The following is a 16652-nucleotide window of genomic DNA, read 5'->3' on the forward strand; positions in this document are numbered from 1 at the left end:
TTCAATGATCAAATTTTTAATATTTGTTAGCCATTAAAACTGAGTTTTTTGGTTTAATCCATATTCACTTGATAATTTGATAGTGGACACGTGTCAAACTTTTATACAAATACTTGGCACATTTTTTTAGCATTATTAAAGAAATGCACTGTATTTTTATTTTTTATTTTTTGCAATTGCAACCTATTATTTTTTGAATAATAATTTATATTTGTTTCAAATATTGTTTTAATATATAAAATATTTTTTACAGTGTAATTTTTTTCCTTTTTTTTGTAATTGTAACTTGTTATTTTTTAATAAAATTTTTTATTTGTTTTAGATATTTTTTTAATATAGGAATTAATTTTTTTAGATTTTAATGAAATGCACTGTGTATTTTTTTTTCGCAATTACAACTTGTTATTTTTTAATAAGAATTTATATTTATTTTAGATATTTTTTTAATATACAAATTATTTTTTACAGTGTAATTTTGTTTTTTTTTTTTTCGCAATTGCAACTTGTTATTTATAATAAGAATTTATATTTGTTTTAGATATTTTTTTAATATACAAATTATTTTTTTTATAGTTTTTTATAAAAATAATTTATCAATCCCATCACTAACCATAGTGTATAATAGAAGTTGAAAATGATGCGGTAGTAGTTGTGGTTATTTTTTTTTTAGATTTTAATAAAATGCACAATGTAATTTTGTTTCTTTTTTTTGTTTCTTTTTTTGTTTTTGCAATTGCAACCTGCTATTTTTTAATAAGAATTTGTTTTAGATATTTTTTAATATATAAATTATTATTTTTAAATTTTTCTATAAAAATAATTTAACAATTCTATCACTAATCATTAGGAGAAGTTGAAAATGGTGCGGTAGTAGATATGAAAAAAATTGAAAAGGTTTGTGGATTGAGAGAAGTCAATAAATGCTGAGATTTTTTTTTTTAAATCGAAAAATTAAAAAATTAAAATTGAGATATTGGAGCTCCCACGAGACTTGTGATTTAAAATTTTAATTTTCCTTATATAATATATAGATAGAATACAATTGGTTTTAAATATTTTATTATGTATTATTCACACCTTTGGCATAAATTTAACCTTTAATATAATAATATATTTTTTTATATTATGTATCAATTATTGTGATATTTTTGATATAATTTTGAATAAAAGTTAACTTTAAGAATAAATTATGAAAAACTTTGAAACATAAATGGACAAAGTTAAAAAAAAAAAAAACTTTAAAGGCGAAAAAGAAAGTGGCAAAACGTAAATGGAATAATGTGTAATTTACCTTTTTTATTATAGTTTTGACCTAATGTAAGATTTTTTTGCTATTATTTCTAAGGAAAATGATTGGTGGCCCTAAAAAAGTTGGCCCTAATACCCCTAATTTCCATTTTTGGAAACTGTTTTTTTTTTCTTTCTTTTTTCCTTTTTTTTTTTTTTTTTTTTACCTAAAATGGCATTTCGGGGCATTCGAGCCCCGAAGCCTCGGGCCCTCAATCAGCGCCCTATTTCTAATAACTTTTTAAATTATAAATTTCAAAAGATTAAAATTCCCTTTTAAAATCTTCAATTTCTGTCCATTTCCTAAAATGCACCAAAAAAATTAAGAAAAATGCCTCGTACACCCACTGGGGGTCAACCCCCAGTGAGGTGGCACTCTATAATTGGACAAAAAAAAATTATTATTATTTTTTTTTTTTTGGGTTTCGGCCAGTGGGGGCGCGACACCTCACTGGGGATGCGACCCCCACTGAGGGTATGCAGCATTGTTGAAAAATTAAAACACAAAACATAATTATAGATACAGTGGTTAAAAAGTTGTACAATAGATAAGGTACAATTGATAAGAATTACGGGTATAATTAATGGAGGTAGAATCTGAAAAAACCGAGGTTACCAGTGAATTCAGAAGGCCGAAATTAGTGGGAAAAGGAGTGAAACGACCCAAAATATGACCACAGAGGCACAGAAATGAGAGGCAAAGAGCGCGGCGCACGTTAGCAAGAAAGGGCGCGGCGCACGTTAGCAAAACAGGCCAGGCAGTGCACGGTAGCAGAGAGGGCTGACGTGTGCTGACGTCAAAAACACGCGGCGCACGTTAGCAAGGTAGTGCGCAGTGCACGTTAGCACGGGACAGTGTGGAGGACGCGTGGAGCGCGTGTGAGGCGGAAGACGGAGGCAGGCGACGCGCCGTTCACAGAAGTGGCACGTGAGAGCGCGTGTAACGTCGAATTGGGCTGAAATTGGTGGCGTTGGAATCGTCCGAAGGAGACGAAGGCTCTGGTGTGGTGAAAATTGTATTTCAGAGATGGACGAAAAAGGGATACAGATGAAATGCAATCTGCAGAAAAAATATGTTGGAAGAAGAGGCTAGGCAGAAAACCTGTGCTCTGATACCATATTAGAAATTGAGAGAGATTAAGAGAGCAATTGTTGCGGATCGGGGGCACACCAGGGAACTCAAACAAGCAATAACACACAAGATTTAACGTGGTTCGGCAAGTCGCCTACGTCCACGGGCAGCGGATTCAATATATTGAACAAAATGGTAAGAATTACAACACTCTCTGTAATTCTCTCTCTCTTTGCTCTCTAAGCTCACACCTCTCTGTTATCTCAGCTGTTAACACTTCCTGCTTTGTCTACCACCGTAGGTAACACTTCCTGGTACTTTGACTCCGCTTGTTGTAATCACATGACCTTTGATCCTACTATTTTTATTCCTCTCTCTTCGACTCCTCATGTTCCTTCTATCCATACTGCTGATGGGTCTCTTCTGTCTGTAAGTCATGTTGGGTCTGTTTCCACCTCTCACTTATCTTTATCCCATGTATATCTTATGCCTGCTCTCACTTTAAATCTTATCTCCATTAGTCAATTATGTGAGCATAGTCTAACTGTTACCTTTTCCCATACTGGTTTTTTGGTGCAGGACCCTCGGACCAGGCAAACTCTTGGGATAGGCCGTAAGCAAGGACGTCTCTACGAACTTATCCATCTTCATGTTCCGGATTCCTCTCAAATCACTGCTCCTACCACTGCTACCACTGCTCCTCCTTTATCTCATTTTCAGCTGTGGCACTATCGTTTGAGCCATCTTTCTGTTGGTCGTTTGAAGTCTTTAATTTCTAGTGGTCATTTGGGTACTGTAAGTTCTGATGCTTTCAATTGTGTGTCCTGTCAACTTGCAAAACAACCTGCTTTGTCGTTTAATAAAAGTGATTCTGTTTCTCTTGCGCCCTTTGATCTCATTCATTCTGATATTTGGGGACCCTCTCCTACTCCTACTATGGGAGGCGCACGTTATTTTGTTGTTTTTATAGATGATTTTTCTCGTTTTACATGGTTGTTTCTTATGAAAAATCGCTCTGAACTCAAACAACTTTATTACAATTTTGCTGCAATGGTTAAAACCCAATTTTCTAAAACTATCAAGATTTTTCGCTCCGACAATGCCATGGAATATAAAGATTTTGACTTTCTTTCCTTCCTTAGGAGTCATGGTACTCAACCTCATTGTTCCTGTCCAGGTACGTCCCAACAAAATGGCTGTGCTGAACGAAAACATCGGCATCTACTTGACACTACTCGAGCCCTCCTTCTCTCTTCCTCTTGTCCAGAAAATTTTTGGGGTGAAGCCGCTGTAACGCCCTCAAAATAACAACAATAAACCCATCAGATAAGACATACATTTACATATAAACTAACCACATTCTTTCATTCATTAGAGTTCCATTACATAAGTATTACATGTTAACATCATAACAAAATGCCCTACGGGCTTACAGCTTTCCAAGTTAACACTTGGTTACAACAAAAGAGTACTAACTCGTTTACACATTAAGCCCTAGGCTTGAAGTTACATGTAATACATCAAAAGTTAAGCGACAAAAGTATGTCCGCCACTAGCCTCCAGCTATGTCCTTGGAGGTGGCATGCTTCCTGCACCTGAAAATGATATTCCCTTATAGGGTGAGCCACAGCCCAGTAGAAATACACTAAACCAACCATGGACAATGACTAAAATATTAGCAATTGATAGATGGTCAACACTGATACATCCACATAAATCACATATTCATGTCATACAACTTATGAGTCTAAGTTACCTTTCATTTTCCCTTTTTCAACAGATAAGCATGCTAGCTCTATCATCATTTCCACAGATATGTATAAAAACTATATCTCACATTCAGATAAGCATAAAAGCTATATCCACATTCTCAACAGATATGTATAACAACAATATCCCACATTTACAGATAAGCATATAAGCTGTATCCACATTCTCAACAGATATGTATAACAACAATATCCCACATTCACAGATAAGCATATAAGTTGTATCCACACTTCACAAAGATAAGCATATGAGCTCTATCTTCACTTCTTTAGACAAGCATATGAGCTGTGTCTACGGAGTTCATCCCCTATCTTCTCCCAATACTTATCCGGTTTAGAGGTACATCCCCTATCTTCCCCTAAACCGCGGAGTACATCCCCTATCTCCTCCTCTACACATAACATATATAAACACATTGGTTCTATATACAATCACCCAATACATACAATGAATGTATTCTATCAACCGTCAAGTTCCATGACACATTTCATTTCTTCATTCTTCTCAATTAATTATCCCAATTAATTAGACAATGTAATTAGGTCAATTCCCATAATTAACATTTCAACCCTTATGTCCCATTTTCATCAATGATTCAACAATCATTCCATTTTTTCATGCCAAACATGCATCTAGGTTTATTATGAATAAAACCCCAACTTTTGTAAAATTACACAAAAGCCCCAAACTTTCACAAAATTACCAAACCAAGCCCAACATCTCAAAATACCAAAATTTAAAGACAAAACCCATAGAGAGGAGTAGGATATCTCTACCTCAAATTCGGAGTCCCAAAGGAGAAGACGACAAAACCCAACGTGCTCCAAAACCCGAGATTTTCAGATTAAAATGAAGCCCTCGACGATCAACAACTTTTTTGTAAAGGCCAAAGGTGAGTAAATCACTCCTACTAGATCAAAACCTAGAGAGAAGGTAGAGTCTAGAGTGAGAGGCTCAACAATGGTGATTTTGGAAAAGTAAGAGAGAGAAGAGAAAGTGAAAAAGTGATTTGAAGAGTCACAAATTCGGGACTTTAACCCAGGTCTCCGCTCGAGCGTAAAACACCCCGCTCGAGCGGCCACTCACAGACTTCCGCTCGAGCGGCCAACCGCCCGCTCGAGCGCAGAATGCACTCGCCCAGCACTTTTGCAGAACCAGGCCTCCGCTCGAGCTCCCAACCCTACGCTCGAGCGGCCACTCACACAGATCCGCTCGAGCGGCCAACTCCACGCTCGAGCGTACAACACTGCACAACAAATACTGGATGGGTGTATTACCCGCTCGAGCGCCAACACCTCCGCTCGAGCGTACAGGCCAAAAATTTGGGCAACTAGTTTTGGTTTCTAAACTCAACCAACCTGAAACAAATCCGCCCAACACATCCTATAACTCAAATACGAAGTAAAAGGATGTAAACAAAATAATAAACAACTACCAACATCCACGGACACATGTCCGGATCAAGGTATAACAAGGGTAAACCCGAGATCGCTATAACCGCTCTCACTGCTGCTTACACTATCAATTGTATCCCTACACCGGTCATTCATAATCACACTCCATATGAGCGTTTACATGGCACCCGTCCCCCTTACGACTCCCTTAGGGTTTTTAGTTCTGCCTGTTTTGTTCTTCTCCAACCTCATGAACGTACCAAACTTGAACCTCGTTCTCGCCTTTGTTGCTTCTTGGGGTATGGTATTGAACATAAAGGGTATCGCTGTTGGGATCCTCTCTCCCAGCGTCTCCGTATCTCTCGTCATGTGGTCTTTTGGAAATACACAATGTTTTCCTCCCTCTCTCAATTCCGTTTATCCGTTCCCTCACCCTCTCTATGTTTTACTAACCCTTCTGCAGATCTGTTTTCTGATGAGCTTCCTCCACTGCCCATGCCTGACTCTCTTGAGACTGCCTTGCCTACTGGTCTTTCTCAAACACCTGCCAGCTCTGATGGTCCTGCTCTTGCTCCCTCGGACTCCTCACCCCCTGTTGAGTCTCTTCCTCTGGCTCCTCCTCCTCCTGCTCGACCACACCGGGTAATCCAACCTTCTACTCGTCTTCGTGACTTTATTGTTGGTTCTACTGCTTTTTCTACTTATGAACCCACCTCCTATCGGGAGGCTCGCTCTAATCCTCTTTGGCAGCAAGCTATGACTGATGAATTACAGGCTTTAGACAAAACTCACACTTGGGACATTGTTGATCTTCCTCCTGGCAAGACTGCCATTGGCTGTAAATGGGTATACAAAATCAAAACCTGTTCTGATGGCTCTATTGAGCGCTATAAAGCTCGCCTTGTTGCTAAAGGCTTCAATCAAGAATATGGTATTGACTATGAGGAGACCTTTGCTCCTGTTGCTCGTCTCACCTCTGTTCGCAGCCTTATTGCAGTTGCTACTACCCGACACTGGGATCTTTATCAAATGGATGTGAAAAATGCCTTTCTTAATGGTGTTCTTCTTGAGGAGGTCTACATGCAACCTCCCCCTGGGTCTACTTATCCACCTCATAAAGTCTGCAAACTTCAACGTGCTTTATATGGTCTCAAACAAGCTCCCCGCGCTTGGTTTGCCAAGTTCAGCTCTACTATTCATGACTGTGGTTTCACCTCCAGCTCTTATGATACTGCACTTTTTATCCGCAAAACTGCTCAAGGGACCACCTTGCTTCTTCTTTATGTGGATGATATGATTATCACCGGTGATGATGTCAATGGTATTCTTCATCTTAAACAATTTCTTAGCCATCATTTCAAGATGAAAGACCTTGGTCCTCTCAGCTATTTCTTGGGTCTTGAAATCTTCCATGATTCCACGGGTTCTTTTCTCTCTCAGGCTAAGTACACATCTGATCTTCTCACCCGTGCTGGTCTTACCGATTGCAAGACTGCCTCCACTCCCCTGGAGCCTCAGAGTCGTCTTACACCTCTTGATGGCACTCTTCTCTCTGATGCTACTCTATATCGTCAGCTGGTTGGCAGTCTTGTCTATCTCACTGTTACTCGTCCTGATATTGCCTATGACGTCCATATTGCCAGCCAGTTTATGTCGGCTCCTCGTACCACACATTATGCTGCATTATATTCGTATCATTCGCTATCTCAAAGGCACCATGTTTCATGGTCTTCATTATTCCGCCAGCTCCTCTCTCCAGCTTCGTGCTTTCTCTGATACTAATTGGGCTGGCGATCCTACTGACCGCCGCTTTACTACTGGGTTTTGCTTTTTTCTGGGTGATTCTCTTATTTCTTGGCGCAGTAAGAAACAATCTCTTACTGCTCATTCTAGTACCGAAGCCGAATACCGTGCCCTTGCTGATACTACTCAGGAGCTTCTCTGGCTTCGTTGGCTTCTTGCTGACATGGGTGTTACTCCCTCTAGCGCTACTGCCCTCTTTTGTGACAATCACAGTGCTCTTCAAATTGCTCACAATGATGTTTTTCATGATCGCACCAAGCATATTGAGATTGACTGCCATTTTATTCGGCAACACGTTACTCATGGTACTGTCCATCTCCATCCGATCTCTTCTGTTGATCAACCTGCTGATATCTTCACCAAAGCTCATTCTCCTGGCTGCTTCGTTGACCTTGTCTCCAAAATCAAGTTGGTTGATGTTTGTCCTCCTTGAGTTTGAGGGGGGATGTTAATACTATACCTATAATATGTTATAAGTTAATACTATATTAATCTGTATAGATCTACAGCTGCTAATAGTAGATAGTATATTTAATAGATTATATTAAATATCTGTATAGATAGTTGTTGCTAGCCTAGCACAGATAGACGCCTTCTTTTCCTTTTGCTTTCAGCTATCTTTCGGTGGCCTTTCATTTGTATATTTCCTTTGTTCATCATTTTGTCTTGTAAAACATCTCCTATATAATGGAGGTTCCATTTGGTTGCAATATACATCAAAAACATAGAGCTAATATTTGCTCTCTTAATCTCTCTCAATTTCTAATATAGATAAATTGATGTATAGAGAAATAGAGAGAATGAATTATGTATTGATGATATTATTGATTGTTGTCTATTGAATGTTACAATGATTCCTATATATATAGAAGAGTAGGTGGTAGTAGGTGGTAGGTGGAGTAGGTGAAGTGGAGGTGGTAGGTGGAGTAAGTATAATGTTAGAATTGATGTATTATTGATTGATGTATCTTATATATTACAAATGGTGAGGGGCTCCTTATATAGGAGATGTAGTGGAGTATGTGGTAGTAGGTGGTAGTGGTAGGTGTGTAGTAGGTGGTAGTAGGTGGTGGTAGGTGCAGTAGGTGGAGTAGGTGATGGTAGGTTTTAACAGCCCCCCGCAAACTCAAGGGGGATAGGAACTAACCAACTTGAGTTTGGAGAGAGTAACAAAACAAGAAAATAATCTGAAAAATAAAAAATGGATAGGAGACACTGTATGGTCGTGTCAGACCGTTGTAGAAGACTGTATGGTTATGGCAGACCAATGTAGAAGACACTGGTTTGTGTTGGACCGATGTAGAAGACAGTTTATGGGGTCATGTCGGATCGTTGTAGCAGACAATGTTGTGACAGTTTACGGAGTCTTGCTGGACCCTTGTAGAAACTAACCGGAATCAATGTCGGGACAGTTTACAGAGTCTTGTCGAACCCATGAAGGAGCTAACCGGAATCAATGTCGGGACAGTTTACAGAGTCTTGTCGGACCCATGAAGGAGCTAACCGGAATCAATGTCGGGACAGTTTACAGAGTCTTGTCGGACCCATAAAGGAGCTAACCGGAATCAATGTCGGGACAGTTTATAGAGTCTTGTCGGACCCTTAAAAAGTCGCACCCTCAAAAGGTGTGCCCAATCTTTCAAAAGGCGTGCCATCAAAAGGCGTGCCCAATCCATAAAAAGGCGTGCCATCAAAAGGCGAGCCCAAGTCATAAAAAGATATGCCAGACATTATGGCGAGGCGCGTCACCACATTGGCTTGCGCGCCCGTTTTGTCATCTGGCGTCAAGTGGCGCGCGATGCGCGTGTCTGCCTTGGCTATTTAACCAAGACGGATGCTGAGGCTGAGGCAGAGGCTAAGACAAAAAACTGGCTAAAAAACCTCTGAGAAACTCTTCGTTGTCTTGAGAGAGATACTCTGTAACACTCTGTAACCAACCCTTCTCTGAAACACTCAGCAACCCATAACATGGCCTCTTCGTCCCGTAGTCTGCTCACTCTCTTTCCCGACCTCAACGAGTCCACAAGAGAGGTAATTGGTGCGGTTGCCCGTGAACCTCAACCAAGCGCCCCTGAGTTTGCTCCGTTGACCTTTCCTATGCGGTCTGTGGAGCAAAGAATGGCAGCGCAATCAGATATTGAGGCGAATCAGTATACTTTGAAGTCATGTGTAGAGACCATGACGGCGGTCACAAACTTGTCACACCGGCTGCAGAGTAGGACAAATGAGGTGCAGCAGTTAAACGCCCAACTGGCTCTGCTCCAGCGCATGTATAAGGATGCGTGAGCAGAGATAAGTGTGCTAAAGGCGGAAAATAAGGAGCTGAAGCGGAAGGCCACCGTGATGTTCCGATTTGGAGGTCCGCCATATGCTGCAGTGGAGGAGCAGGGGGGAGTGAACGTGCTCGGTGGCGTGGGAAACACGGAGGCAACACCGTCAAGAGCCGCCCAGGACGGAGGCAAAAAGAAGAGATCGGCGGCAGAGTAGAGAAGAAAAATCCCGCCGGTGGATGTGGTTGTTTTGTTTGTGTTGTGGTTGGTTGGTTTGTTTGTTTGTTTGTTTGTTTTTTTTTTTTTTGGTGTAAAATTGTGATCAGGGCGAAGTCCCGATAGAAATAAAATGAGTGTATTGTGAAAATCCGAATGGCTTGAAGGTACAAGACTGAGCAGAAAAATTAGATGGAATGATTTTTTTTTTTTTTAAAGAAAAGATAAAAAATTGAGGTTCAAGAAAAAGTTGGGCGGTGGAAAATGTGAGAATGGTTATGGGTGGAGAATATTTTAGAATGGAAAAGTGTATATAATAATAATAAGAAAAGTGAATTGGGTGGCCCGAGGAGGGTTCAAGTCATTTCTCTAATAATAATAAGAAAATGAATTGGGTTGCGGAGAGAAGAATCTAAGAGAGATTTCTAAAGAATGGATTTGTTTTTTTTTTTTTTTTGATAAAATAAAATAAATAAAGGTAAAGTGGGGTAGCGTGAATCAGCATGCGTTTTAAAAAGTGAGGAGGTATGAATTAAAGTGGGTATGGGTTTGTACAAAATAATAATAAAATAAATGAGTGGAGAAGGTTGGCCCACGCACACACAGAGTGTATGATGGGTTTTATATATATATATATATATATACTGAGAGAGTGGGGAACAAGGGGAATAATGAATATGATGAAAATGGGTGCAAAGCCAACCATGAAGAAGTGGAGCCTTGGGAATGGGATGAGGTCGACTGCAAGCTTGCGGAGATCAGAGTACAGCTGACCAGGAAACCAAAGGCAACAGGTGACACCACTCATGGTGGCAGAAATCAAATGGTTCAAATCTCCAAAACTAGGAGTGGTGAGCTTGAGTGTACGGAAGCAAATATCATAGAGAGCCTCTCCAAAACCATACACTCATCGGCGTTCTCAACTTGCTGATGCACAGAGAGCGTGGCAGACTCGGGCTGTCGGTGATGATGGCTCGGTTGTGGAGTTGCAGCGGTGACAGCCCGGTTGTGGAGTTGCAGCGGGGAATAAAAAGAATACCGCTGCTGAAGAGTCTGGTCATCACTGGGATTCTGCTTTGTTTTCCGATCGTGAACGGCAAGAAAAATTCAACAAGCTCATGGGTGTGAAGGGCGACGTGAAAGTGGAGCAAAAACCAGACAATTAAGAAAGCAGCAGCCTCCTCCAAGCAGAGAAGCAGAGGGAATTGCAGCTGGATTTGGAGAAGCAATACACTGCTGGACTGCTTGGAAGTGATATTTTGAGACCATAGAGGGAGAAGAGGCAACAGAGGAAGCTTCAAGGAAGAAAATTGGTGGTGATGGGTTGACTGGGTGAGTCAAGGACAGCGACTCGAAGGAGTTGGGCGTGAAGGTGGTGGACTCGAAGAAATTTCAAGGTATGTGTAAAAAATTCTAGCGGACTAGGTTGAGGTCCGGCGGGCGGCTAAGGCGAGGTTGCCGCCCGCCGGTGAAGCGAAAAATACTAAGTTCTTAACCTTGCTCTGATACCATGTTAGAATTGATGTATTATTGATTGATGTATCTTATATATTACAAATGGTGAGGGGCTCCTTATATAGGAGATGTAGTGGAGTAGGTGGTAGTGGTAGGTGTGTAGTAGGTGGTAGTAGGTGGTGGTAGGTGTAGTAGGTGGAGTAGGTGATGGTAGGTTTTAACAGTTAAAAAATAAAATTTTGTTTTGTTAACATCGTCACGGAACGGGGTAAAGTCTTTTATCCAAGCAATTATATTTTATCCAAGGAACGGGGTAAAGTCCACATCTAATGGGTATATATTGGCGGTGTTTGACAATTTAATTTTTGGATTTTTTTATTTTTTTATTACAGGATAAATATTTTATAAAATAAAAAAATAAAAAAAAAAATATTTATAAGTCCTATTAAGGAGACTTATGCTATATATGGTCCTACTAAAAAATTTATGTTCCCATAAATCCTATGGGAAGTTTGTTGACACATTTACCCTTAATATTAGTTGTTAATATCATAAATAATAGTAAAATCATATATAGGAAATTGAATATTACCATAAATCATGTCTATATAAACGTAACCTAACGTGACACTTACATAATCGTAACGTGACACCTATACGTAACGTGACATCTACATAAACGTAACGTGACATATCTACATAAACGTAACGTAACGTGACACCTACATAAACGTAACGTGACACCTATGATTTATGACACATCCAATTTCTTATATAGGAAATTGATTTTATTTATTTTTTGGGTTATTTTATTTTTTTTCCAGAGATTTTTTCTGCCACGTCAGCAATTCGGCCTCGAGCCGATGTTGCATGCTGCATTCATGCGCTTGCGAGGCGATTGGCCAAGACCCATAATTGGACGGTATGGATTTTGGTGTTTTTGGATTCAATTTTGTAAAAATTTTGCCCCAATTGTGTAGATTCGATTTGGGTTGGCTTGAATTTGGTGCTACCTCATATGTTTTGTGGTTTACTTTTCACTGTTGGTTACTTTACTGTTGATTATTACTATTTACACTCTGCTATAGTCCAATACAAACTGCTTATTATTACCCAACAGTGAATCCTTGCCTTCTTTTCTACTTGGACGATAACAATAATAATGCTCTTTTAGCTATATTATATTTCTTTTACCACCCCTGGGTCTAACTAATTGACTGTGGGTGATTCCAAAATTTACAAACAATCCACATTCCAGTAACATAGCTTTATGTCTTTACTATTATCAAGTTGGTCCTTGTAGTTCCAATTGTGACAAACTAGCCATTAATTTTGGACATTGTCTTCATTTGACTCAATTGATAACATTTCTCAATATCTTAAATGGAAAATGGTTGCGTACACCTCATATCTAGATGAACGTAACGTAACGTGACACTTATAATTTATGGCAACATTTAATTTTCTACATAGGAAATTGAATGTTACCATAGATCATATTTATATGAAACGTAACGTGACACCAACATAAGCCATCAACATTTTCACATTCAATTTAAAAAAATAAAAACTCATTAAGTTTGCGAAACATAACGTGACACGTTACGTTACGTTTATGTATGTGTCACGTTACGTTTATATAGGTGTCACGTTACGTTACGTTTATATAAATATTACGTTACGTATATGTAGGTGTCACGTTACGTTACGTTTATGTAAATGTCATGTCACGTTACGTTTATGTAGGATCTTGTGGAATACATTCTTATCTAAATAGGATTTAAGACTCTATAAGAAATTACATAAGATTTGGCCTAGCATAAGTGTCTGAAAAATGACTTATAAATAAGTCTTCCAAAAATAAATCCAAACAAAATATCACATCAACCCTTATAATCATTTCACTTTTTCTCACAAACATCACATCCAATTACAAAAAACCCAACTATCTTCCCAAACACAATTTTTTTTTCCTCTAATAATATCCCACATTGTGTTTAGGGCGGTGTAAAATATCGCTTCATTCGTTAAAATTGTATTAATTTGTACTGTTCTAATTGTTAATTGCGGTTTAAATTTTAAAATTTATAATTTGCCAACTGAACTGTTCTGTTCCGTTATAATTAATACATATATATTTTTTAATTTCTAGTGAAATATTAATTGAAAAATGAGTGTATGAGAGATTTAAAATATAAAATATATTATAAATTATTGGTTATTTATATGAAAATATTATATAAAATTACTTTGTGTTATATATCTAAAACATATTATACAAATTAATGTTATATATTATGTAAAGGGAGATTTATTAGAAAATCTTTTTTCAAATGTTTGTATCCCAATTAATTCATAAGATATTATTATTTGAATATTTGATCTATCAAATCCTAATTCACTTATTTAAAGTATTTTATGGACATTTCTATCCTTATAAATATTTTTGGACAAATTACATATACCCCCTTGAGGTTTGGCTAAATTACAAATACCTCCATGAGATTTGAGAAATTATAAATTTCTCCCTTAATGCTATATTTGCATAACAAATTAAGGGGTAATTTGTTATGAAATTTAAACCTCAGGGGGCAAATTGTAATAAAAATACAAACCTTAGGGGGCGGGATGTAATTTTCGAAACCTCAGGGGTATCTGTAATTTAGCCAAACCTCAAGGGAAGTATATGTAATTTGCCCAATATTTTTTGAATGGGTGTTGTGAACATTTATATTTGTAAATGTTCACACTGATAGTGTGAACATTCACATCACGGAACATTCACACTGAAAATGTGAATATTATTAGGAATATTTTGATAATTATGTCACTCAACTTATTGGAATACAAGAAAATAATATGAATTAAAAATGGAACATAAGTACATAAAAAGATATTTATGAAAAAGTACCCCTTATGTAAATGTATAATAATTACTAATCAAAATATTATTTAATTCGCCAATTCGCCAATTCGTCAAAAACTGCCCAAATTACAATTTATCAATCTATTAATCCACTAATCAACCATTCAATTTATAATTTTATTCTCAAATTGCCTGAACGGTACCGCATACACCCCTAGAAGTGTTTGGCAAAGGTTTGTTTTTTTGGTTTTTTGAACTAAAATTCACAAAAGACAAAATAAATTAAAATAACTAATAAGACAAATTATCTGTGATACCCCTGTTCTGTATTATGCTAAATTGGTCCTTAATTTGTTTATGGTTATGTGTTTAGCATGATTTTGTGCGCCATTATGTGATAATATGTGATTTTGACTTCGTATCTGTTCACCGTAGGAACATCTGTTTGAATAGTCCCCTTCGAGAATTAAATTGAGGGCCTTATCGGCCACAGAACCCGAAATTGATTACGCCACTGTGATTGACATAATTTTTAGAGCCTACGGTGAAATTTAATTGAAAATTTATTCTGGTCAATTTAGACTGATTAAATTGATAAATTAAGTGCCCAATTGTTTTATAATAAAATAATGTTGAGTGGGTGCTTATTAAGGGTCAACTACACCCTCATTTCTCTTCTTTAAGCTTCATTTGGCTGATGAAAAACTCTTAGACTTGAGAGAGGATCGGCTAAGAGAGAGAGGGTGAAGGAAATTGAGATTTTGGTCCTAAAGCTTGGTGATCTTGGAGGCTAGCTCGAGAATTTACCTTAAATTGTGAGAATTAAGCTTCTAGGTAAGCCATTGACTCTTGAATTCATGAATTGAACGCGCAATCTTGTGAGCTCAAGTATTTTTTTGTGATTAAGAGTATGATTTAAATCGGTCTTGATGAGATATGACCATGCATGCATAAAAATTCTGTTGAATTGCCATAAGTTGCATAATCTGGCATGTACCATGTCAATTAAGCAAAAATTGAAGTTTGATCATGCATGCAGGCTTGGTTTTGTTGAGTTTTGGCACCATTTGCATCTTTGAAATGGAAATGAAGTCAAGATGGCCTTGCATGTTCGAATAATTAATGACATGAGCTTGAATGCATGAATTTGTTATATGGGTGATGAGTTTGTCATGTTTTCGGACATGCATGTAGGTAAATCAAGAAATTGAACTTCATAATGCTATAATCTTGCAAAGGAACCATGTTAGTATGATTATATTTGAGATTTGAGCCTTTGCATGCAAGAATGGTAGCTGGGAAATTGAATTGAAGCTCAAGAACACAATCTGGAATTTCCAGAATTTTGACTTCCGCTCGAGCGTTGAATTGAAGCTCAAGAACACAATCTGGAATTTCCAGAATTTTGACTTCTGCTCGAGCGGGGGAAGTGCCGCTCGAGCGGAGAAATCGAGCTCCCAGCATTTTTGCAGACATGGTTCCCGCTCGAGCGGGGAGCTATGTAGACAGGCAGTACGCTCGAGCGGCCGAGTTCACGCTCGAGCTGGAATTGAAGGCAACCAGTACTTTTGCAGACCTAAGGGTCTGCTCGAGCGGGGAAGTCCACGCTCGAGCGGGGACCTTGTTTTCTGAGATTCTGTTTTTGCATTCTGAGTTCTGTTTTCCGTTCTCTTTCACCTGTAAGCACTCTTAGGCATATGTTAAGCATTGTAAATGAATTAATGAGATATGAATAAAGCCTAATGAGGAACGTGTGAAGCAAAGAACGGGTTGAACTGTTAGTGACCCTTTTTGTGTTCATGAAATGTGTAGGGTCAAGCTCTAGGGCAAATCCACAAGCCGATCATTGTGAGTAATATCAATATTTAAAAGCTTGTGAATGTCCAATTGTTATTCTCTTATAAGCCTTATGAATTTGCTAATTAGAATCGTGGACAAAAGCCTGATACGAATAAATGAATGGACCAGAGGTCGTTTTGACAGAGATAATGGGCCAAAGGCCGTTTTGACAAGAATGAACGGGCCGAAGGGCGTTTTGACATGAATGAGTGGGTCGAAGGCCGTTTTGACACAGATGAATGGGCCAAAGGCCATTTTGATATAAATGAATGGGCCGAAGGCCGTTTTGACAAGAATGATCGGGCCGAAGGCCGTTTTGACATAAATGAATGGGCCGAAAGCCGTTTTGACGCAGATGGAAATCAGAATGGGCCAAAGGCCAATATGTTTAGAACTACAGTCACTTGATCTAAACTTTGTATAAATGTACATATGTTAAGTAGGAATATGAATTGGGCCCAAGGCCGTTTGGAGTATGTTGTTCTTCATATTGTTTATATGACTTCTGTATTTGATACTATTCACTGGGCTATCGCTCACGTTCGTTCATGTGTTTGTAGGTGAGCTAAGGGAAGTCCAAACCCAGCCCCAGTGAAGTCTGCTAGGAAAAATACAAGTTTTGAGGAAATCAGCCTTGCGTCTCACTCTTGAGACCTAACCTTGCCTTTTTGCTATGTAAT

Source organism: Camellia sinensis, chromosome 15, assembly GCF_055761805.1.
Source record: "Camellia sinensis isolate YWXY chromosome 15, ASM5576180v1, whole genome shotgun sequence".
NCBI lineage: Eukaryota > Viridiplantae > Streptophyta > Magnoliopsida > Ericales > Theaceae > Camellia > Camellia sinensis.